Raw genomic sequence first — 26,862 nt, forward strand, 5'->3', positions numbered from 1 at the left:
CATGCATATGTAGTGATTTTTTTTTTTTTTTAAGGAAGAAGACTGAGCAAGAACATTCTTTTTCATAATGAAGTGAGTTTTATGTGGTGTGGTTGTTTAGTTGTTATTACAGTCAAGTCTTTCTAGTCAAGGTCACAATTGTTCGTATCTTGTGACCAAATGGACATTCTGCAGAATATTACAAACAATCAGCAATCATATGAACAGTTTCTTGGCAAGACAGGCAAACATTTGCGAGTAAGGAACACATACCTTGTGATCTATTCACACAGAGATTATAAAACTTCAGGTGTGTTTTTTCAGTGTGGTTGGACTAAGCTAACTGCCAGTTGCTGCCAAGAGGAACAGTTTCACTCTGTACCTCCACTTGCTTACTCCTGTCCATCCATCATGTGTGTTGTGTTACTGTGTTACCCATTTGAGACCTGGTTAGGGAAGGGTTAGGGAGCTAAAATGGTAAAAGAGGATTCCTTTTTTTTTTTTTTTTTTTTCCCCCTTCCTATTGTAAATATCTGAACAGCCGCACTCTGAGGTCCAACAAATGCTAGCGATAGGGGAATGGAATGCATAGCTGGCAGTAAAGACTCAGTCGATGGTATCATAAAACTATGCCCTAAAATATCAGTGTGTTCAGCTAGCTGTAAGCAAATTCCACCAGGGACGGTGTAAAAAAGGGATGAAACTGCTCTTAGAAAATTGGTAACATGTTTGAAAGGATGCTATCACCACAGAAATGAGAAAAGGAATAGAGCTAACAGGTATTTAACTGGCCAGAAAAGATGTAGCAGGTTGTGGCTGTTTGCTTTATGTCTGTATCTGCTTGCTGCTGCTGGAAACAGGGAGGGCAAACTGGGGGAAGGGGGTAAGTGGGGAGGGGAGGGGGAGGAGGAGGAGAGAGAGAGAGAAATAAGATCTGGCCTAGAGAAGAGATTTTCAAAATGAAGGTGAATCAAGGAAGTACTGTTCCACCTCATCGCTATCTTAATTTCCGTAAGAGGATGGTAATAACATTAAAGTCTGCATATGCATTTTTTCATAGTGAAAGCAGGCTTTATAGAATCTGGATGAAGGGAAGAAGACAGAACAGAAACTAAATCGCTAATGATCTAGTGAAAGACAAGATGAAAGATGTGAGCTAAGAACTAACATTGAGATCTGTAACAAGGGTAACTTTCGACATTTATACCTGTGCTATTTAGTTTATAGCTAGCTGATGTAATGCAACCTTAGTTATGGTGGCAGCAGGCAGTACAGTGTGAGAGGGTTCTTAAATATTTCCCCAGAATTTTGAGCTATTTGTTCAGCTTTTAATGAGTACTGTATGCCTGTGGCTGTACTAGTAGCAACACTCAAGCCAGTCAGGCAAGTCTGTACAAGCATACACAGCTTCTGGTGGAATACTGCCAAGAAAAGACAACTGTGATCCTAGGAGCACTGGATTAAGGAGATTATTTTAAGGTAGTGGCAAGATCTCACAACACAGGTCAGCCATGCTCAAGAAAGACTCTTTCAAATTAGGCCAGGTGAAAAATAAGGTATCCAAGATGAGATAAAGGCTCTAAGACCCATCTATTAAAAAGTGACTAATATGATTTGACCTCACAAAGTAAAGGTTGAGGTGAAAAATGGAACAGGCACTTACATGTCTCTATAAAGATAGTGTATGGCTAGCAATACAAAAAGGTGTAAATACTGGACCAGTCCAATAGCTGCTTAAGCTAAAGATAAATGCTGGAGCATAAAGAAGAGAGAGAAAATGAACACAAATAACATCAGGCAGTTAACTAAAAGGATACTAGCCACCAGAGTACAAAAAATTGAAGCAGACTTCCAACAGGGTAAAAAAAGCATAGCTCTTCTAGAATAGAACTTGGCAGGTCTGTGAAAGGGATTATGGACTTGACTCATCCCATGTCATGTAACTGGTGTATCCACTTTAGAAATCTGGTTTAGGTCAGGATCTTAAGCTGCCTCTATAGTCAGTGGAGAAAGATTATTCTGTGGCTGGTCTAGAAGCATAATAATTTCATTTCCGGAGATTAATTTTCTTAGAAAAGTTAGTAGGTTTGGAAAATGTTAAAATAAGCTGTTAAATTCCAGACAGCAGTCCTTACAGACACATCAGTGAATCATTTCCAGAAAGGAAGGCTTAGAAAACTAGGAGAGTAAGGGCCTAACCTTATTTTCAATGTAATGACTTTTGTATCACTATAACCGCGCCAACCTTGCTGAAGTTATTCTTCACCACAGCTACATCAGTCTTCTCAAACATTTAGGCAGCACACAATTTCATTGCAAAAACGAGCAAAATGGTGTCAGAACAGTAAGCACACAAGGTTGGGAGGAAGGTGGGAAATAAGATACAAGATGGAAGAAACAATCAAAGATAAGTGAGAAGGTTTCAGGAAGGGACTTTAAAGGTGAGAAAAATGCTAAAAGGAGTGTTGCAGACAGTACAATCGAAACAGTATTTAAAAGGAGGCAGCAACCTGTCTTTCCCTTTCCCACAGTCCTTATCTACAAAAAACCTCAAGCCTTCCTCAGAGAGCAACAGCTTTTATAGGGGTTATGGCTGTTTGTCCCTGCCCTTCCTCTCTCCATCCCTGCCTCCCTCCAAACAGCACAAGCCTCTGGTTTTTAAATGTAGAGGAAAGAATAAAAGAAATAAAATAGGAATAAGAATTCTGAGAACTTCAGAGAGAATGATATTTTCTTTTGCTGCTGCCTTCTTTCCTTACCACAACTTCCTCTGAAGAATCAGCAGCCAAAACCCACTGATGTGTCCGTTTAGAGACAGACAAAATGTACTTACAGGGCAATTTTCACACAAAGACATGGCAAGTACCATTCTCACATGATCCACACACCTCACATGTCCTGCCCCTTTTCTAGTCACACATGAGCTTCCAACAGTAGTACAGCAATGATGGACCAGGATGTCCTTAGCCCACATTGACTACCATTTTGGCAGAGAAGTATCCCATGCTATTTCACAATGGCCTATGATAGTCTGCCATGTCTTCTAATTTACTCCAAGGCCAGCAGGTCAAGGGCATTCTGTACATGCCCCATGTCATCAAAAATGTCACTCTTCCATGTTTCTGTATTTTTGGTTATGGATAAAAAGCACTGGTGCTTATTTATTTTCAGGATTGCTCACAATACATACCACATTTTCAGCCTTTACATTTGTGAGTCTTTTCTGCATATCCTTTTAATCTCAAACAAAAACACAATTACTTTAATTGCTATGGCCTTGTGCTGCTGCCACTATTCCCTGCACAGTGGTCTACTGTTAGGGCACCCTACTCTTCTTATGTTATCTGCAGTGCTACAGAGTACCCAGAGCCAGCACTAGGATTTACTGCAATGAAGACCTGCTCTGATTCTGCAGCACCTGTGGTTCTACAGTGTCTGACAAAGCGCACAGAAGTTTCTTGTCCCGTATGCTTTCCTGATATCCTTAGCGCCATAATAATGACGCTTGTTATCCTCAGACATGGTGATGATCTTTATGTCGACATGTAGCAGATGCTCAGACAACAGGCTCTCACTCAGCATGACCGTCATGTACACAGGCCACACTGGCAGGCAGACAGGGCTTCAGGTGCCAGGCAGCCATGTGGAACCCTGGGATGGCAGGGGATGTGCCGGACTGTGGCAAAGTGACAGCTCAGGTGGGCCAGGAGAGGGAGTACTTCCTGGTCCTAAGAGCACAACATATTTCTGGGGTAAATTTGTCATGTGACTGTGATGGGCAGGACTTTTGCCAGAAGTGAGGTCGCTTCTAATCTTGTATGGAAGTTGTCCTTTAACTACTAACAAAGTATTCAGTCTACCACACTTGCTCATGCCTTCAGCGAGTGCGACTCCTTATCTATATTGGTGTATTAGGTTTAAGTGGCTTTTTTTTTTGGGAGGGGGGTGAGGGGGGATGGGAGAGAGCGGAGAGGGGGAAGGGGGCTGCATGGCTGGCCTATGAGCAGAACCCAGCAGCAGCCCCAGATCAGGTAAGAGCCAGCTCCAGCCGGCTCCAAAAGGGACCTGCCACTGGCCAGAGCCGAGCCAGGGAGTGACACTGGTTGGGCCTTTGGGAGAGCAGACTGAAGAAAGAGGAAAAACAAAAAACAACAAACAAACAAACAAAAACAACAAAAAAAAACCCTGCTGTGCTATAGCAGCTGGGAGAAAGAGGAATGAGAACCATCTCTGCAGCCCCCCAGGTGAGTGCAGCAGGAGCGCAGGAGGTGCTCCAGGCACACAGCAGCAGTTCCCCTGTGGCCTGTGGAGAGGCCCCTGGTGGAGCAGGCTGTCCCCCTGCAGCCCATGGGTCCCACATGGAGCAGATCTCCACGCTGCAGCCCCCCCATGGGTGGAGGAGCCCCCGGTGGAGCAGGTGGATGTGGCCTGGAGGAGGCTGCAGCCCATGGAGAGCCCCTGCAGGAGCAGGCCCCGGGCCGGAGCTGCAGCCCGTGGAGAGGAACCCACGCAGGAGCAGGGGGTCCGGGGGGAGCTGCCGCCCACCCGTGGGGGACCTGTGCTGGAGCAGTTTGCTCCTGGGGGATGGACCCCGTGGGACAGAGCCTTGTGGGAGCAGTGCTTGAAGAGCTGCTGGCTGAGGGACCCCAAGTGGAGCAGGGGCAGAGAGTGACCATGAAGGAGTGGTGGAGACAAAGCATCAAGGACTGATCACAGCCTCCATTCCCTGTTCCCCTGCGCTGCTCAGGGGGGAGGAGGTAGAAGAGGGTGGATAGAGGGATGATACTTTTAGTTTGCGTTTAGTTTCTCAATGTTCTAGGCTAACAGGCAATAAATTACATTAATCTCCCTATGCTGAGTCTGTTTTACCCATGACAGTAATTGGTGACTGACTTCAACCCGTGAGCCTTTTTTCATCATAGTCTCTCACTGTATTCATTTGAGGAGGGGGAATGAAAGAGCAGTGTGGTGGAGCTCAGCTGCTCATCAGCTGCCCATCAGCGTGAAACCACCACAGTTTGTCCAATAGAGGAAACTGTGCTCCTATTGAGTTAGGTACAATGAGAAGGCTTTATTAGATCTAACTGAGCTGAGGAAAGTGAAAAATTTTATAAGGCCTGAGTAAATCCATAAACAAATGAATTAGCCAGTTCTCATTTTAAAGAAGTTGTTTCCATATGTGGTTTTTTGTTGTTTTGAAATGGTAAGCACATCTTTGGTATTTATATAAATGTAAGAATATGCCTATCATCACTGACAGCTGGTACTTAAGAATCAGTCTTGTCTCATGATATTGAGTACACATATGAAATACTATGGCATATTTTAAATACAGACCAAATATTGACTGTAGCATTATCTAATGCAGCCATTTATCACTTGCTCTATAAGCCCCTCTAAATTCATATTCAGCTATACATGGCTGGCACATTCAGATGAGATTACCTATTGGTACAGGTAAAATAGTGATTTTTTCTCTGATGGGATTACTATACAATGTGGCAGTTTCCTACTTCATTAAGCTATTCTTGATCACTTTATTATTTCCTAAATACATTCTTTAAATTTTGCTGCCTCTTTTAATTATGGACTTTTAATGAACCCATAGCTCTCTCATGGATGCCTTCACTATCTCATTCTATGATTGAGACTTGCTGCTCAGAGACCTGCTATCACAGAGACCTGCTGGTCCACCTAGATTGTCACAAGTCCATGGGGCCAGGTGGGATCCACTCAAGGGTGGATGTGATTAGCTGGGCTGCTTTCCATCATCTGTCAGTGGTCATGGTCATCTGGAGAGGTCCTGAATGACTGGAGACTTGCTTATGTGATGCCCATCTATAAGAAAGGTCATAAGGAGGACCCAGGGTTCAGACTAAACATGAGGATCAATTTCTTTACCATGAGGGCAGTCAACCACTGGAACAGGCTTCCTAGCAAAGTGGTTGATGCCCCATGTCTGTCAGTGTCTTGACTGCCCGTGCAAAGGGATCTGGGGGTTTTGCTTGACAGCAAGTTAAACATAAGCCAGCAGTGTGCTCTGGCAGACAAAAAGGGCGAACCATACACTAGGGTGCATTGGGCACAGCATTGGTAGCCAGCTGAGGGAAGGCATTGACCCACTCTATTCTGTGTTGTTGCAGCCTCGCCTCAAGTACTGTATGCAGTTTGGGGCACTGCAATATAAGAAGGACATAAAACCATTAGAGAGTGTCCAAAGAAGGGCTACAGGGATGGTGAAGGGTTTAGAGGACAAGATGTATGAGGAGAGGCTGAGGTCACTTGGTTTGTTCAGCCCAGAGCAGAGCAGGCTGAGGCGAGGCCTCATGGCGGCCTGCAGCTCCCTCACGAGAGGAGCGGAGGGGCAGGCGCTGAGCTCTGCTCTATGGGGACAGCGACAGGACCCGAGGGAACGGCATGGAGCTGGGACAGGGGAGGGTCAGTCTGGGGGTTAGGGAAAGGCTCTGCACCCAGAAGGTGGTCGGGCACTGGGAAAAGGCTCCCCAAGGCAGTGGTCATGGCACCAAGCTGCTGGAGTTCAAGTGTTTGGATAACACTCTCAGACACATGGTTTGATTTTTGGGTGGTCCTGTGTGGAGCCAGGATATGGACTTGATGATTCTTGTGGGTCCCTTCCAGCTTGGGATATTCTATGGTTCTATCTTTGAAGGTCACTTCCAACTGCACTATTCTATTCTAATTTAATCCTGCAGAGAAAGGGAAAAACAGTAATCTCTATTGTCTACAAATATGTTTTCTTTTCATGGGAACATTCATGAAATAGAGATGAAATTCATCCCGACTGATATTTTTTGGTTTCAACTATAAACAAAAATATTTCTGTAGTACAACAGCTTGGTTGATATGAGAGGCACATGTTCAAGTACTGGTTTAACACCAAAAGATCTAAACGATGAACTATGATGCTATGAACACAAAGTAGCACTTTACACAACTACATGGTCTTTCTGTAGTGGTAGTAGACCCCTTTAGGGTCTAACTCATTTCATCTCTTTGATCTATAACCGGAGTTATCCTGTCATACATGGAGTCATTTCTTGTTTGATATTTTTACTGCTACAAAAAATCTACTTATATTTCTTAAACCAGCATGCATTTTCACAAAACTGTACATTTAATTAACAAAGGATGTCCAACTGAATCTCGTGTTGTCTGAAAAGCTGAATAGGAAAAGAGGCAGTAATAAAAAACAGGCTCTCAAAGGATGTGTCTCATTATTTATGATTTCTCCTAAATTCATTCAGTCTCTTAAAATATTTTATAAAATGGTCGCATCCTGTATTCTGGGACAGATACAGCCTTTTACAAGACAACAAACACAAAGGATACTTAATTTCTAACTTATGTGATTCTCTTAATAACACTACCTGAAAAGCTCTTCCACCCTCCTTCTGTTCTTAATTTTTAGCCTCCATCTTCAAATGCAGAAGCATTAGAACTCTGAGTCAGAGTCTTTGCTCCCTAAATCAATCACAAAATGTTGAAATAGATGGGGAAAATGTGTGAAATCAATGAAGTATGTAATATGTAGGAAGCAGAGCTATGATGATAAGATTACTCTGTAATCTGTTGGATTATGAATTTGGCCTAATATACATGTCAATGCCATGCTACTGATGGCCATCAATGTAGGACCTATGGCCAAGAGCAGTGCCTCCTGAGTGATGTTTAAATTTAATCCTGACTACAGAAGAATGGCTGTCAAGAGTCTTTTCTGAAGTGTATTTTTGTTCCTTGCTCCAGAATGATCTCGGGTCTCTGCTTCAAGGCCTGACAGTTGTGTTATCCAAAGAAGACTTGAAAAATCTTTTCCTTTTTTGTATTAGGAGTTTCAGAAATCTAGTTATGTATCATATGAGATATATTTTTAAATTAGAAAACTCTTCCTTAAGTGTTGTATCCAATAAATGTATTAAATTCATTTAAAATACAAACCAATATTAACTTCCAAAATATATTTTGCAATTCAGTGTTAAATGAACATCAAGAGTCATACTGCTGTCTTACTTACTATCTGAATAATTACTCTACAGAAAAGTATAGATGAGTGGTATTTCGGTGCCTTTTGAGCATTCTTTATCTTTACAAATAAACTGCTATTATTTTTGCCTTAGGTTGAATGATTAATGTGCTACTTTACAAAGCAGAAATATATGCTTTCTTGTGCTTATTATCTTTCCAAAGTAACTGTTATCAGTCATGGCTGGAGAAGAGATAGTGAACTAGGAGGACCTTTCATCTGAGCCGGTATCACATGTTCTTCTAACAGAGTTTAAATCAATAAATGACAACAAATGAAGGTATAATGCATCTTTTCCTCCCATTCATGGACTCTCTCAAACCTCTTCCAGGCAGTGAGTCTGAAGTAAGTGGTATCTGTCATGTGAACTACCCAATCTTTCAGAATCTAGTGAAAAAAAATAGCTAGGTCCCAAGAAGGAAATTTGGAAATAGTTCCTTCCTCACAAGGCTATCCGATTTTCCACATAATTATTTTAAACCAAAATAATTTGTTGTTTAGGATTATGTGGGGGCACGGACTCATCTTTTGAGCAGAATCATACTTTATAGTTAGAAGCAATCTCATAAAGAATATCAGCATACTAAAAGCATTCTATCCAATCAGTTATATACCGATAGTCATTAATATTTAAACATTACTTAAGAATCGTAGAATGGTTGAGGTTGGAAGGAAACTCTGGATGTCATCTGGTCCAATCCCCCTACTTATCTATTGTGTTTTGGTTTTAATTCTGTCTTTTTTCACTTTGTGTAGTATGAGTAATGAGTATAGCTGCAAGAAAAATCAACTTGTCAATAATAATGATAATCGTCTCTCTCCTTGTTAACTATTAACTTTTATTGCAAAGATTAAATCAATTTTTGTATGTAGTAGTTTGTTACGAAGAAACAAATAGTTACAATGCCCAGTTCTTGTTCTTAACTGATGCTGTTCTACTGTAGTAGTTCAAAACTGGAAAAATGTTTTATTAGGAGGGTATCCCTACTTTAATTTTCAGCTTTTCTATGAATGTTAATATGAAGAACTAAAGAGGCAGTGACAACAGAAAACTAGCAATGAAAATGGCTATGACAATTTATTATAAATTACAGACTGAAAAGAAGGAATTAAGACAGTGAACTTCACAAGAATACAACCTGAAGACACAGATTCTAGAGGCTGGTAAGAGTTATTTCATTTAACCTGCTCAAGCCATTTATGTGACACAACACACTAATCAGAAAAACTTCAATGGGAAGCAAAATGAAAAATAAAATTCATGTTGAATAAACAATATGATGTACACTATAAGCACTCTGACAAGTGCTTCCAAGTGCAATATGAATTATGTTTGTTTCTTGGTACTTAAGCTTTAAAATCCCAGTAATACTGCCTATTTGGAGGGACATCCGTTTTTATTTATTTATTTATTTTATTATTTTCTTTAATCTAAAGATTTTTTGTTGAATGTACATGATTCCCTCTTTGTGTATAACAATTAAAATTAAATAGCTTTTTCAATAGAACTACATATTTGAAGATACTTAAAAATTCTGTGCAAAATCACTTAAAATACAATGCCGTGCAAGATTATTTATGAATCTCTCTCAAGCAAATACAATAAATAATGCTAATTTTCTCTACTTCCACTTTCTCTCACATCTACCATCACAAAATTACAGGAAATGTACTGCAAAGAAAATATAAATCAACAAATGAAATCAAATTACTGCTGTGTTCCCCTGCTCTGCCAAATTTAAGCATCCATCTGAGGTACCACTCCTCTAACATGTAAAATCTAAAATCAACTTTCTGACATTAGGTAGGGAATTATAGAGAAGTCTCTAAATTTCTCATGAGTCAGTGGAAACAGACTCTTTTCAGAACTGCAAAGACAGATTTCAACAGCCCCTTTAGATAATCTCATCCAGTGTCTAGCCACTCTCATTGTGAATACTTTTTTCCTGATGTCCACTCCAAATTTCCCTTGTTGCAACTTTTGACCACTGTCTTCTCCAACTACACGCTTTTTAGAAGAACATAGCTTTTAGATAGTTGAAGAATATAACTAGATCCCCCATTAGTCTCTTTTCTAGGGTAAACAAATCCTATTCCTTCAACCTCTTCCTGTACAGCATATACCTCGGTTCACTAACCATCCCAGGGCCCCTCTGCTGCAGGTTGTTGATAACCCTCTTGTACTGGAGAATGCAGCAGTACAGATGCAGTAACAAAACAGCATAATATATAGTTGCCTGTTTCACAGTCAGAGTGCACTGTTGGCTCACATTCAGCCTGGCATCCATTGTAAATCCCAGGGCCTTTTCAACAGAGCTGCTGCCCTGCCAGCTGGTTCCCAGCCTGTACTGATGCAGGAGGATATTGCATCTTAGATGCAGAACTACACAAGGCTCTTTTGCCCCTCCCCAAGTATATTAGCAGTCCTCCTTGTTGAACCTCTGCCACTTGTCCTCTCAGTCTGACCTCACCCCCAACTTAATAACTTTTGTCTATTTGCTAATGCTGATGGGTCATCATCTGGGAAAATATATTACATCACACCACCACTACATAGTCTGGAAGTAAAAATAGCTCTGAAAAAAAGGGTCCTCTACACTGTCTACCAATGCCATCTGAGCTGTAGATATTAGATGTTCATAACAAAAGAAAAATGCACCTCTGTAAAACAAATATTCCTAAATACGTTTGGGTAGGCTGATGGAGTAGGTGGTCACGATTACTGTCTGGATTCAGATAAATTTCAGGAGCTAGTGTCCTAGTTTAGAAAAGAATCCTGCTGACTGTATTTCACTCAATGTCTTCGACAAGCAGAGAAATAATTCCCAATTGCTCAGGGACAGTACATGGCAGCATGTAAGACCAATTTAGATGACCTGAAGAGACCTTAGGTGCCCAATACCTGACAGAACATCCACAGAAACGTCATGGAATTTCTGTGGTAATAGTTCAAATCAGTGCCTTATAGATACCCCAGAAACTGTAGGTTATTCCTACAATAAATAAATAAATAGATAAATATTTAAAGTAATGGTTCTTCGCTGCAGAGTATTTCTTGTTTTAAAACTCTTTTTATAGCTTCTCATTTCAGAATGGTAAAGCAGGCTGTCTAATACCATGACCTCCATTTCAACAGGTCCATTGCAGAGAAGAAATTTTCATCTTGTATATGTCAAAATGGCAGAAGAAAATGATTTATAATTATGTAATGACACACTTATTTTCAAATATAGTTTGGCAACTCAAGCTTCACTTTTCAATGCTTGTCTATGGTAGATTATAGTGCTTTTCCAGTTCTACATAATCTTTCATTATTGTGGACTGTCAGAAGCTTTCTTACATAGATGAGCGAGATCCCTTGTGAAAAGCTTATTTGCTGCAGAAGGTGCTTTAGTTCTGCAGACTTAAAATACTGGTTTCTTAGCAAAACACTATTATTAGTTTGCTATTATGAACAAATAATTAAATGGAGACTAATATATGATTATGGTTTTGTGACAGTTGTGCTCCTTTGTTACAAACTACAGTTTTATGTTTGTAGCCTTCCAGTACATTTGAAAGACTGTGCAACACATTCTGTTCTCAGCACGCCTTACAACAGACGTGCAGTATTTGACATACACACACCACTTCATTAGCAGAGCGATGATTGAAAGGAGTTATTGAGAGGGAACAGCTGTATAAGCTGGATGTTTGCAAGCCCGTGGAACCTGATAACATTCACTCGAGTGCTGAAGGAATTAGTGGATATTACAGCTTGACCCTTCTGAACAATTTAGCGAAGGCTGTGGGAGTCTGGGAAGGTTCCTGCTGACTGAAGGGCATGAAGAAAAGACCCAGAAAACTGCAGAACCATTAGTCCAACCTCACACAGGTACAGCCTGGGAGACAAGTGGCTGAGGAGCAGCTCAGCAGAACGGGATCTGGGGGTGCTGCTCCAACACCAGCGGGCTCAGCAGGCTCAACGTGAGCCAGCAACGTGCCCAGGCAGTTAAGAGAGAAAACGGCATTTTGGGGTGCATGGAACACAGCATGGTATTTAATTACCTCAAAAGAGATGATTCCCCCACTATACTCAATTGGTGTGGCCTCACCTTGAATATCAGGAGCAGTTCTGAGATGTTGAAAGACAATGATAAAAATTATATTAAGGTCCTTGAAAGCATACAGAGTAGGGCAAGAAAGCTGTTACCAGGGCTGGAAGACATGTCCTGTGATGAGGGGTTGAGGACACTTGGATTGCCCAGTCAGGAGGAAAGGAGGCTCAGAGGTGACCCCATTACTCTCTGCAACTTTCTGAGCAGGATAGGTGTTGGTCTCTGGTTCCTGGGAACTGATGGCAGGATGTGTGAGAATGGCACAAAGCTGCACCAGGGGAGGTTCGGACTGGACATTAGGAGCAATTCATTTTCTGTGAGGGTGGTTAACCACTGGAACAGACTTCCTAGAGAGGTAGTTGATGCCCCATGACTGTCAGTGTTGAAGAGGCATTTGGACAATGCCCTCTAGGATAACATGCTTTAACTTTTGGTTAGCCCTGAAGTGGTCAGGCAGTTGGACTTGATCTTTGTAGGTCCTTCCCAACTGAACTATTCTATTCTGTTCTGTTCTGTTCTGTTCTACTGGTGTATGCAATAATTGTCTGCCTTCTCCTTTTAGCCATATATACAAGAAACAGTAAATGCTTTTGAAATGAAAGATCTAAGGTATAGTCCAAATCATCTTGTCAACTTATGGGAGGAATTCAGGAGGTACCAAACTCTTGGAGAAAGCTTAGTGGTTTTTTGTTTGTTTGTTTGTTTTGTTTTGTTTTTATTTTTATTTTTTAATACAAAGCCAACCCTTGGAATGGCGTAAAGTGGTGAAGTTTTGACTTGATGCAATTATGAACACAGCAAAGGCAATATTCTGAGGTCCTTCTGAGGTCCATTTAAACCACTTTTTGATTCTACGACAGAATCAAATATACCTAATTCATTTATAACAAATATTTCCTTAACCTGTTTTCAAAGACATCTGATAACTGAAATTCTACATTTCCAAACAATGTTGAAGCTAGTCTTTCCCACTGCTCTTGAAAAGTCTTCATTTTACCATGATTTTAAGACACCTAATGTAGATAGCTACAGTTGCAATTGTTTATACTTAGAGTCTATATATCTGTGTATCTGATTCATAGGTATTGCAAAGGATGTAAATATCTACGTCAATTTGTAAGTTTGCTTTTACAAGTGTGCTATGCAAATAAAAAGCAATTCACAGAAAATCTGTGCATTTTAAGTAAACAGAGGAAATGCTCCCCTTCCTTGTTTGTGGTTTAAATATATGAGTTAATTCTCTAGAATCATCTAGTTAAAATGCTTCACAGAAATAGTGGAAAAAAAAAACTTTTTATTGCTTTTCCTGCCAACAGACTAATAAATTAAGTATTGCAGTATATTTCAAGCAAAGTACTAGAAGATAAATTGTTCTAGATGTTTAAAAAATGGACAAACACATACTGATTTTCACTCCTCAGTCTCCTCTCTTCTGCATTTTTATATTTAACAGGAATGCAGAGTGTCTACTGGAAAAATTGATAAAAGTAGTAATAAATTGTGCTCATTGTTTTTTCACTTCCTACAAAGGTTACCTAAAGTGACTATATAATATGTTTATGTCAAAACTTATCTTTGTTCTACACTGATTCTGGATAGAACTGCCTAATTTTTATTAGGATAAAAATACATACTCATGAAACATATCGAGTCATACTAAATGGGAGATATTAAAAAAAAAAGAAGAAAAATTTTCTACCTTAGTCTGTCTTAGTTTGACTGTCTTTGACTTACACTAACTGAGAATTATTTTATGCATCTAATGCATCCCATACAGTTTTCGAGAAAAACAAACAGAAAACAAACAAACAAACAAACAACAACAACAAAAAAAAACAACAAAAAAACAAACTACAAAACTCCTTATTAAAAGAGAATCCATGTTAACAGAAATAACTAGGTGAAATAGCATTGCTTCTTTAGACAACTAAGCAGAGAAAATAATGGCTAGTGGTATATCTTTCTACACCATAATATGTTGGATTTGATCTCTATGTGCATATGCTATTAATTTTCTATTCAGTCTTTGTAACCCAGCCTAGTTCCCACCTTCTGTGTGACACATGGTTTAGCCAGACTGGTCTTTTACTTGATCTTCTCTTGCTTTTTATAGAGAGTAATTTGTGTTGGTGTCTTTCATGTTGTTCCTTTAAGAAACTGTCAAATTTATTTATCTCCAGTTATGATGGCATGCTTCTGTCTAAATGTGAAAACAAAGTAATAGCCTGTCTGGTCCTTCAGCTCTTTGAAAGGAGGAAAAATTGGTGGGAGCTCTCATTCAAATACTGTTAATATTTAGCTATAATACTCCTTTGCCATGCTTAACAGTATATTGAGTGGGGTCTGAGATGATCTGCTTGTTTTTATATAACTGTTTGTGTGCTGCTAGTATTGTGGGATGAATTTCAGAGTGCACACTGATACACGTTAGTGGCACATTGTTGGTATTACCCATGTCTTTGACACACTCCTGATTCTAGGGTTCTGTTTTATTAAGCAATTCTTGTACCATTTTATCTTTTATACATGCTCGGTTCCTTGCATAATCCTAGCATATTTAATAGCAAACCCTGTTTTTAACAGTGATCCACTGTTCACCTCCTTGCTTGGATCAGTATGAAGTAGTTTACAACTTCTGCACAGCCAGCCACCAGTGAAAAAAACGACGAAACATGTTCTTGGTAAAACTTTGAGTAAAATAGCCTGAACACCGGATACACAAAGACATGCAAGGCTAAAGAGTACTGAAATTAAAACAAATACTAGACAATATGGCACAAAATAAAGACAGAAGATCTGTGCCATTTTGTACATATTCTAAGGTAACCAAAAATGTTCAAAATATTGCAAATGTTATACATAGCATTTGTGTGGACAATACCACCTTTTGCTGTATTTAATGCAGGTTTCCTTAATTTTCTGCTTCAACTGAAGACATTTCACATAGTTTATAGGAAATTTTACTCCGTAGTTTTACTGTAGGAGGAAAGGCTCATGTATGAATGTCCATAAATCTAGTGTGGATACTGGAGAGACCAGAGGGGTCTGAGAGGAGAGGCCAGAGTCTGGCTAATGGCAAGGTCATAAGTCTGGACCAGGTACTGGAGAGACCTGTTTGCAGGTTTGTGTCAGTGTGCAAGGTAATTGGGAGACAAGGGTATCCAGTAGCAGCTATAGGGTAGACTAGTTTTTTAATGCCAGTTACTGGAGGAATCTGTAACATAGATCTGTTACCAAAGAATATCCCAAGCTGGAAGGGACCCACAAGAATCATCGAGTCCATATCCTGGCTCCACACAGGACCACACAGAACTAGACCATATGACTGAGAGTTGTCCAGATGTTTCATGAACTCTAGCAGGCTTGGCACTGTCCCATCACACTGCCTTGAGGAGCCTGTCAAAGTGCCCGAAAACTGAACACAGTACATGAGGTGATGCTGCAACAGCACTGAGCAGAGTGGGTCAATCCCTTCCCTCAGCTGGCTGCCACTGCTGTGCCAATGCACCTGAGAGTATGGTTGGCCCTTTTTGTCTGCCAGAGCACACTGATGACTCAAATTCAAATCGCTGTTTACCAAAACTTCCAGACCCCTTTCTCGGGGGCTGCTCTCCAGCCTCTCATCCCCTGGTCTGTACATATAGCCAAGGTTGCTCTCGTTGAACTTCATGTAATTAGTGATTGCCCAGCTCTCTAATTTGTCAACATCTCTCTGTGAGGCTTCTCTTCCCTAGAGGGACTCAGTGTCTCTTCCCAGTTTGGTGTCATCCACAAACTTAGTATGCATTTGCATCCAAATCATTTATGAAAACATTAATGAGAACTACCCCTAAAATGGAGCCCTGGGGAACCCCACTGGTGACTGCCTGCCAGCCCCATGCCAGACCTCCAAGATCACCGAGTCCAACCTTTGACCTAACACTAACAACTCCTCCACTAAACCATATCACTAAGCTCTACATCTAAACGTCTTTTAAAGACCTCCAGGGATGGTGACTCCACCACTTCCCTGGGCAGCCCATTCCAATGCCGAACAACCCTTTCAGTTAAGAAGTTCCTCCTAATCTCCAAACTAAACCTCTCCTTGTGCAACTTTAGCCCATTCCCCCTTGTCCTGTCACCAGGTACATGGGAGAAAAGACCAACTCTCACCTCGCTACATCCTCCTTTAAGGTACCTGTAGAGATTAATAATGTCGTCCCTGAGCCTCCTTTTCTCCAGGCTGAACAAGCCCAGCTCCCTCAGCCGCTCCTTGTAAGACTTGTTCTCCAGGCCCCTCACCAGCTTTGTTGCCCTTCTCTGGACTCTCTTGAGCACCTCGATGTCCTTCTTGTAGCGAAGGGCCCAAAACTGAACAGAGTACTCAAGGTGCGGCCTCACCAGAGCTGAGTACAGGGGGACAATCACTTCCCTAGCCCTGCTGGCCACACTGCTTCTTATACAAGCCAGCATGCTGTTGGCCTTCTTGGCCACCTGAGCACACTGCTGGCTCATATTCAGCCGACTATCAACCAATACTCCCAGGTCCTTCTCTGCCATGCAGCTTTCCAACTACTCATCTCCCAGCCTGTAGCTCTGCTTGGGGTTGTTCTGCCCCAGGTGCAGGACCCAGCACTTGGCCTTGTTGAACTTCATACAGTTGGCCTCAGCCCATCAGTGGAGCCTATCCAGATTCTCCTGCAGAGCCTTCCTACCCTCGAGCAGATCAATACACATACTTAACTTGGTGTCGTCTGCGAACTTACTCAGGGTGCACTCGATCCCCTCATCCAGATCATCGATAAAGATATTAAAGAGAACTGGCCCTAGTACTGAACCCTCCACTAGTTACCGGCCTCCAACTGGATTTGACTCCATTCACCACGACTCTTTGGGCCTGGCTACCCAGCCAGTTTTTAACCCAATGAAGCGTATGCCAGTCCAAGCCATGAGCAGCCAGTTTCTTTAGTAGAATGCTGTGGGAAACAGTGTCAAAAGCCTTACTGAAGTCAAGGCAGACCACATCCACAGCTTTTCCCTCATCCACTAAGCGTGTCACTTTATCATAGAAGGAGATCAGGTTCGTCAAGCAGGACCTGCCTTTCATAAACCCATGCTGACTGGGCCTGATGGCCTGCTTGCCCTGCAAATGCCACACGATAACACTCAAGATAATCTGCTCCATGAGCTTCCCTGGCTCTGAGGCCAAAGTAACAGGCCTATAGCTTCCCAAGTCTACCTTCTTGTAGATGGGCATCACGTTTGCTAGCTACCACTCGATGGGAACCTCCCCTGATAGCCAGGACTGCTGGTAAGTGATGGTAAGCGGCTTGGCCAGTTCTTCCACCAGTCCTCTCAGCACCCTCGGGTGGATCCCATCAAGCCCCATCGACTTGCATACATTTAAGTGCCATAGCAGGTCACTAACCATTTCCTGATGGATTGTGAGGGCTATCCCCTATCCCCTTCCACCAGCTCAGGGTACTGGGTATCTAGAGAACAACTGGTCTTGCCTCTAAAGACTGAGGTGAAGAAGGCATTAAGCACCTCAGCCTTTTCCTCATTTCTTGTCACTAAGTTTCTGCCTGCATCCAGCAAAGGATGGGGATTCTCCTCAGTCCTCCTTTTCGTGCTAATGTATTTACAAAAACATTTTCTGTTGTCTTTAACAGCAGTAGCCAGATTGAGCTCCGGATGAGCTTTGGCCTTCTTAATTTTGTCCCTACACATCCTTACAACATCCTTATAATCCTTATGAGTGGCCTGCTCTCTTAAAGATCATAAACTCTTAAACCCTCCTTTTTTTTTTTTTTCCTAAGCTCTAGCCACAGCTCTCTGTTCAGCCACGCCGGTCTTCTGTACCAGCTCGTATTTGGGCACATGGGGACAGACCGCTCCTGAGCCATTAAGATTTCCTTCTTGAAGAGTGCCCAGCGTTCCTGGACTCCTCTGCCCTTCAGAACTGCCTCCCAAGGGACTCTGCCAACCAGTGTCCTGAACAGCTCAAAGTCAGCCCTCTGGAAGTCCAAGACAGCAGTTTTACTGGTCCCCCTCCTGACTTCACCAAGAATAGAAAACTCTACCATTTTGTGGTCACTCTGCCCAATAGAGCTCCCGACCACCACATCTCCCACCAGTCCTTCTCTGTTTGTGAAGAGAAGGTCTAGCGGGGCACCTCCCCTGGTAGGCTCACTAACCAGCTGCATCAGGAACTATCTTCCACGCTCTCCAGAAACCTCCTAGACTGCTTTCCCTGAGCTGTATTGCATGTCCAGGATATGTCTGGGAAGTTGAAGTCCCCCACAAAGGTAAGAGCTGATGATTTCACAACTTTTGCTAGCTGCCTTCAGCTGTCTCCTCATCCTGGTTTGGCGATCTGTAACAGACCCCCACCAGGATGCCTGCCTTGTTGGCTTTCCCACCGATCCTAACCCATAGGGACTCAACCTTACCATTCCCAGTCTCAGCCTTGAGCTCTACAACATCAAAACACTCTCTAATATAGAGAGCCACACCACCACCCTTCTGTGTTGCCTGTCCCTTGGTGGGAGTGGTGGGAGTGGTCCCACCACGTTTCAGTCCAGAAGGATACTGTGAGAAACAGTATTGAAAGCTTTGCTTAAATCCAGAAGGATTTGATTGACTGGCTTCCCTTGGTCAACTAGGTGGGTGACCTTGTCATAAAAGGAAATTAAGTTCATTAAACAGGACTTTCCCCTCATGAACCCATGTCAGCTGTGACCACTGACTGCATTGTCTTTTGGAAGTTTTTAATAACTCCCAGAGTAACCTTTTACCAGGCACTGAAATTAGACTGATAGACCTGTAATTACAAGGGTCTTCCTTCTTGCCCTTCTTGAAAAGTGAGACAATGTTTACCAGCTTCCAGTCAACTGGGATCTCTCCAGATTCCCATGACCGCTGAAAAATAATTGAGAGAGGCCTCATGATGACGTCAACAAGCTCTCTGAGTACCCTGAGATGAATCCCATCAGGCCCCATAGAACCATATGCATCCAGCTCAAACAGAAAATCCTGCACAAGTTTGTAGTTGAATGTGAGTTTATCATTCCTGCAGTCACAGTTCTCCAACTCAGGGCTCTGGGATGCCAGGGCCCATCACCTGTGTTGAAGACGGAGGTAAAGAAGGCATTCAGACAGAAGAAGGAAGTTTACAGCATGTGAAAAAAGGCCACATGGGAGGAACACAGAGACACTATTCAGGGATGTGACAAGGAAAGCCAAGGCCCATTTGGAATTAGATCTGGCAAGAAATATCAAGGACAACAAGAAGGGCTTCTTCAAATTCATCAGTAGAAAAAGGAAGACTGGGGAAAATGTCGACCTGCTGCTGAATGGGGCGGGTGCCATGGTGACAAAGGATACAGAGCAGACAGAGTTGCTGAATGCCTTTTTTGCTAAGATCAGCCCCCAGGAATCTCAGGCTCTGGAAACAAGAGAGGAAGTCCAGAGAAAGGAGGACTGTCCCTTGGTCAAAGAGGATCAGGTCAGAGATCATCTAAACAAACTTAACATCCACAAATCCATGGGCCCTGAAGGAATGCACCCACAGGTGCTGAGGGAGCTGGCCGATGTTTTTGCTAGGCCACTCTCCATCATCTTTGAAAGGTCATGGAGAACAGGAGAGGTGCCTGAGGACTGGAAGGAAGCCAATGTCACTCCAGTCTTCAAGAAGGGCAAGAAGGAGGACCCAGGCAACAACAAGCCACTCAGCCTGGTGATGGAGCAGCTTATCCTGAAGGTCATCTCCAAACATGTGGCAGGTAAGAAGGTAATCAGGAAAAGTCAGCATGGATTCACCAAGGGGAAATCATGTTTAACCAATCTGATAGTCTTCTATGATGAAATGACTAGCCTGGTAGATGAGAGGAGAGAGGTGGATGTGGTCTACCTTGACTTCAGCTAGGCTTTTGACACTCTTTCCTATAACGTCCTCATAGACAAGCTCAGGAAATGTGACCTTGATGAGTGAACAGTGAGGTGGATTGATAATTGGCTTGATGAGTGAACGATGAGGTGGATTGATAATTGGCTTGATGGCAGAGCTCAGAGGGTTGTGCTCAGTGGTGAGGTGTCTAGCTGGGGGCCTGTAGCCAGTGGTGTTCCTCAGGTGTCAGTACTGGGTCCAGTGTTGTTCAACTTATCCATCAGTGACTTGGACCATACAACGGAGTGCACCCTCAGCAAGCTCGCTGACGACACAGAGTGGCTGATACCCCAGTGCTGCCATTCAGAGGGACCTCGACAGGCTGGAGGGTAGGACTGAGAGGAACCTCATGAAGATCAACACGGGCAAGTGCAGGGTCCTGCACCTAGGGAGGAATAACCCCATGCACCAGTACAGGCTGGGGGCTGACCTGCTGGAGAGCAGCTCTGCAGAGAGACCTGGGAGTCCTGGTGGACAGCAGGCTGACCATGAGCCAGCAATGTGGCCAACAATGAGCCTTCCTGTGGCCAAGAAGGCCAATGGTATCCAGGGCTGCATTCGAAAGAGTGTTGCCAGCAGCTTAAGGGAGATGATCCTGCTCCTCTACTCAGCCATGGTGAGGCCATACCTGGAGTACTGTGTCCAGTTCTGGGCTCCCCAGTACAAGAGAGACATGGAGCTCCTGGACTGAGTCCAGAGGAGGGCTATGAAGATGATAAGAGGACTGGAGCACCAGTCGTACAAGGACAGGCTGAGAGAGCTGGGGCCGTTTAGCCTGGAAAAGAGAAGAGTGAGGGGAGACCTCACCAATGTGTGTAAATATCTGAGGGGAGGGTGTTGAGAGGATGGAGCTGGTCTATTTTTAGTTGTGCCCAGCAACAGGATGAGAGGCAATGGGCACAAATTGAAGCACAGGAGGTTCCAGCTCAATATGAGGGGGTACTTCTATACTCTGAGGGTGTCAGAGCACTGGAACAGGTTGCCCAGCGAGGCTGTGGAACGTGCCTGGATGCCATCCTGCACAATGTGCTCTAGATGATCCTGCTCAGCAGGAGGGTTGGATTAGATGTCCCTTCCAACCTTGGCCATTCTGTGACTCTGTGGTTAAATGCCTCTGCTTTGTCTACATCCCTGTTTGTGAGGTCACCATCCTCATCAAGTAACAGACCAATGTTTTCTCTGGTTCTCCTTTTGTTCTTAACATATTTTTAAAAAGGCCTTTTTATTGTCCCCCACAGTACTGACTAGCTTCAACTCTAAGTGATTGTTGTTTGCATGAATTTTCTCCCTACAATGGTGAACAGCATATCTGCAGTGCTCCCATATCGCCTGACCTCGCCTCCAGTGGCCATACACTTCCTTCCTTTTTCTGTTCCAGCTCAAGAAGATCCCTGCACAGCCAAGTTGTCTTTCTGCCCTGCCTGCTGGACTTCCAACATTGTGGAATTGTCTGTTCCTTTCTCCAATTGCCACTTTACCCACGAGATCCTCTTGGTTTACAAGCAACAAATACAGGAAGGTACCTTTTCTGGTCAGCTCCCTTAGTACCTTTACCAAGGTATCATCAAGGTGTTTTAGGAATCTCCTGGACCTGTTTTATCATCTGCGTGGTATTTCCAGTTAACATCTTGCAAGTTGAAGTCATCCATAAGGACATGGGCAGCTAATCTAGAATAATTTGGTGGTATATATAATGTATATTTTTGACTAATGGGCATTCATTCTGATCAGCCACAAGGAGGAACAGGATGAGACCATTGGTGTTGCTTGTGTTTGCATGACTGCCATGTTTTCTGTCTGCACTGATCTGTGCTTAGCCATATATATATATATTTATATATGTACTGTATCAGTTTATTTATATGTGTATGGGAACACAGACTCACTACTGGCTGGATCTGGTGACATGGAACCACAGCGACCTCAGTGCTGTTGGGCTACCAGATTCAGCAACTCCTAACAGAACACAAGACTTCTTGAGAGCGTAACAGAATGGACAAAAAATGCATGAGAAATAGTACCTCATGAAGAACACTCTATTAAGCATATATTGACCCTTAAACAGATGAAAGAACCTGTACTGTACAGTACCCCTATTGCTGCTGTGGCATGACTCTCTTTCTACTGACACAAGAAAGGAATCAGATCCCCCCCCCCCCCTTAACCTTTGCTTCAAACTGAACAAACCCTGATCCTTGGTCTCTCCCTGTATATCACATGCTCCAGCTTCTATCTTGGAGGCATGCCACCAGACTTATTCTAGTTTCCCAGCGTCTTTTCTGAGAAAAGATTCCGTGCTCCAGATGTGATCTCAGAAGTGCTGAAAAGAGAATAATCACTTCCCTCAGTCTACCGACTTTGCTGTTTTTAATGCAGACCTCTTTTCCATTAGCTTTCTCTGTTGCAAGTGCACGCTATTCCATTAGCTGTCTCTGCTGGAAGTGCATGCTACTGACTCATGTTCAATTCATGGTCCACCAGGATCCTCAAGTCCTTTTGTGCAAAGCTGCCTTCTGACAAGAGAGCTACAGTCTGTACTGTGGCACGATTATTTTGTTCCATCTGCAGAACTTTGCATTTGCATTTGGTGGACTTCATGTTTCAAAGATACAGATCTAGTCAATCTACACAAGCATGTTATTTTCTTATCTACTATCAATATAATGTAGCACAGTTCTGTTTTTCTACGCATAGTTTCATGCCAACTAAAACTTCAGTATCATTGATCATGCTTGATCTATGCTACATATTTATGTTGTGTTTACAGGCTGTGGCTTTGAAATGGTGAAAAATGGTCAGCCTTTTCAATCCTGTTCGGAGTGTTTTATCTCAAATATTTCAACAAAAATTATGTTTCTATAATAAAAACATATTTTATATTCAGTAAGTAGAGGCTGTTTTTTTTCCCCACCCCTAATATGCATATCACTCTTAGCAGAGATGCAAAATTTATCTGAGTTAGACAGATGATCATTTCTTGCCTGGTCTTTTAACAAAGTGATGACTACTTACAATAATTCTCTAATGCTTAAGGTGAGCATATAAACATATTCTTTCTATTCTCTTCATATATAAAAAATATATGAACTTCATATTCATCCACAGGAAGGACAATTGAACAAAAATGGTATTGAAGCAGTTAAGAAGCAGAGTGCCTTTCTTTATAAGAGAGAAATATTAGTAGCCAATTCTACAAAGTGGCCCATAGCTTCAATTTCAGTCCTCTTATTACGGAGTGGCTCAAAGGTATTAAGGTTTGCATTGTCCTTAGGACAAAAATTTAACTTATACCTTCTGAGAATAACTGTAACAGATGTTTGATAACTAGTATATGGAAATGTATAGACAGAAATTTGTAATGGCTTGGGGGGGAAGGAAATGTGACCCTGACCCCACAGATCCATGTGCATTTTCATACTGATAGTGTTTATTTAAGTGTCTTTAATCAAAGATGTTCCTGTTTCCTCTCCTTTGATACATCTTTAGTTACAACTGTTAGTTTTGCAGGATCTGTTGTGAACTTGATCTAGGAACTGACCCACCTGAAAACAACTGTCCACCTGAAAACAACCTGCAAATTTGATCAGATCTTCCACAAAGTAAGAGTCTGTCAATTGCTTGATTCAGTTCACAGTCTAGCTTCACAGTCAATTGTGTCAGAACAGAAGAAAGGCAGTGCACTATGACTTGAAATGAGCAGGGAAACTCAGGGGCTTTTCATTATCTATGAAGGAAAGAGAAACTTAAGAAAGTGTCATTTAATGTAAGGAGATGAAGACTGAATAAAAACATTACATATCTTCAAATACTGAAAAGGTTGACAGAAATGCAAAGACCTTACATCAATGCTGCTCTTTGTAGAACTTTATCCTAAGAATCATTGCAAAATAGGGTCAGAAATAGCCTTAAAACAGCATCTGTTTTATCTCCAAAGCACATTCTCATTTTTGATATTGTTTTAACCTGCTGTTAATGATCTGGTGAAGGATTTCCACAATCTGCCAAGAAATCTAGAAATCTTAAAAAATAATTCTGCCCTCTCCATAAACTCTCATAAACTGTCAGATGAAAGATGTCTTTCTAATCTCTATCCTAAATCACCCGTTCTGTAATTTGGAAATATTACTGTTTGCTCTGTGCACCACAGACAGAGAACAGATTGCCCTGTTCCTTTTTTGCAGTAGCTTTTAAGTATTTGAAAATTGTTGTAATATCCCTCTACTTCTCCCTCACCCCCCATACGATTTTCTAAAGATCAAATATTTCAAGTTTTTCCATTGTCATAGATGTCTCTGGATTTCTGACAGAACTTGTTGCTTTTTCCCAGACTCTCTAAAATTATTCTGCCTCTTCTAGAAGCAAAAATCTCCCCAAATGAATGAAATACTTCAATTCAGTCATTACCATTGCTGAAGAACACATGGGCAAACACACATCTTGCAAATAGTACACCTTTTTATATGCAACATTAAGACTTGCCCTTCTAACATCAGAATGATAGTTTTTCTTATCAAATCAGGAAGTAGCCATATGTCTAACTCAGATAAAGGATGTTTATCTGCAAAGAGTAACTCAAACATATGGCAAAACAGAAAGTCTTCCTTTTGAAAACAAAGCATGGTTTCAGTTTGGAAATAAATTTCATATTCAAATAATTGAAGTGAAACCCTGCAAACAGTATTCATCAAGCTTAAATCTCATTAAGCTTTTGATGTACTATAGTCTCTGGATCCTGTTATTTTTACAGAGTTAGTATTTAACTAGTTGTATGCCATCCTGCCACTCTGCGGTTATTTCTTCCTACCTACATTTATAATTTTCTTTACTTTCTTGTTGTATCGGATCCTATCTTTTTCAGAACATGACTTTAATTTTTAAAGGCTATTTTGGACTATATGCCAATGCAGTTTGACCACACTAAACTTCTTTCACTTGTTTACTTATAAAGCATACCTTTATAGACGTACATAAAAATCCTGAATATTACAGACAGACATGTCTAGAACTCCACCACTGATAACTACTTTTGGTTGTGGTTTTCCAACTACTTTTATTTTCACCCTACCATAAGTTCATCTTTATCATGTTTCATTATTAGTTTATAAGAATACCATGTGATACAGCATTGAAAGTTTTATTAAAGTCATGATAGCTAATATTTATGTATTTATATCTTAATATTATCAATGTTTATCCATCTATATAGCCTGCTGCCATCTCAGAGAAATAAATTAAACTGGTTTGACATTATTCATTCCTGAAAAAGCTCATGTTCTTGATCCCTTCTCAATGTTTGCAGGTAAGTAATTTTATTATATTGTTCTACTTCTCTCCTTCAACATAAAACAGATTCCATTAGCTCTCATTTCTGGTATTAACTATATTCAGCAGCTCATTGAGGCTGACTATTCAGTCAAAACTAATTAAAAACTTTGGCCTTTCCACTTTTTAGAGAACTGTAATTCTTTGGCCTTCCTCCTACAACTAGAGAGGTATTTTGCATTTTCCAAATTGTCTCATTAGTTACATCTCATTCCATGTATTGTGGTAGAGAAACCTTGTAATCCTGCTTTATAAGAAAGCCAAGAACATATGCTGTTAGAAGAGTTAAGGAAGATTCATTCCTACTGAAAGGCTTTAAACAAGGACTAAACCAAGGAAGACAAATCTGCTGTAAAACAGTCCCCCAAGTGAAAGGATAGGCAGGTTATGTAAGGACCTCCCTAAGGAAAATAAACATATTCTCTGGTAAAATGTGAAAAGGACTCACTTGCAATATTTACTCTGTTAAACAAACTAAGGTCACGGCACAAGCTCGAGCTCAATTATGTGTCTGTCCATCCTATTTAACAGTTAGAGTGTTCTTAGAACAGTTAGTTTTAGCATCAAATCAGTACTCTTTCAGAGGGAACAGAGGAGTGTTTGGTAAGTAACATGGACCTGTTACTGCCTACAGGCTGCATGGGACAAGGCCACACTGTTTGGAGGACAGAGAATTTAGTTATATGGGTGCAGTATGTGTTGTGCCACATGTTCTTGGGGCAACAGAATTGTCCCTGGCTCATTTTATATACCTTTTGTCTAATTAACCAGTGGTTTCTTTTATTTTGATTGCCCCAAGTGTTCTCCATTTGTCTGAGTTTGTCCCCACTTTTATACTATTCCCTTCTACTCATCTTTTGACCTTTCTTCTGTTTTCTTTGTGCTTAGTCTTATATTTGAGGTCAAAAGAGAACTTATGATTTATTTGGGCTGTTGCTTTCTACAACCTTGTCCTGGTTTCTGCTGGGATAATTTTCTTCCTAGTAACTGGCACGGTGCTGTGTTTTGGATTTAGGATGAGAATAATGCTGGTAACACTCTGATGCTTTAGTTGCTGCAGAGCAGTGCTCACACAGAGCCAAGGATGTTTCAGCTTCTGGTGTGGCCTTGCCATCAAGGAGGCTAGGGTGCACCAGGAGCTGGGAGGGGACAGAGCCAGGACAGCTGGCCTGGGCTGGACAAAGGGATACATAATGCTGAACAATGAAATTAGGGAAGTTGGCTCAGGTGGTACCACTGCTCAGGGTTTGTCTGGGCACTGAGCTCAGGGTCAGCTCAGGGTGAACAGTTGCACTGTGCATCACTTGATTTGTATATAGTTTTCCTTCATTTTCTGCTCTATTGAACTTTCTCTATCTCAACCCACAAATTTTACTTTTTTTTTTTTTTCTTTTTTTCCCCATTCCTTTTCTTTTTCTGATTCTCTCCCCCATCCTACTGTGGGGAGGGAGGGAGGAAGTGAGCAGCTGTGTGGTGCTCAAGCTGCCTGCCAGGTT

The 26,862-nt window shown here is 41.8% G+C and overlaps 1 protein-coding gene across 1 annotated transcript in view; it reads right to left on the reverse strand.

Annotated features, from left to right (window-relative positions):
- PRLR (prolactin receptor) overlaps positions 1-26,862 on the reverse strand; it is a 151,407-nt gene that overhangs the window by 95,938 nt on the left and 28,607 nt on the right. The window lies entirely within an intron of this gene.

Source organism: Aythya marila (assembly GCF_965140915.1).
Source record: "Aythya marila genome assembly, chromosome: Z".
Taxonomy (NCBI): Eukaryota; Metazoa; Chordata; class Aves; order Anseriformes; family Anatidae; genus Aythya; species Aythya marila.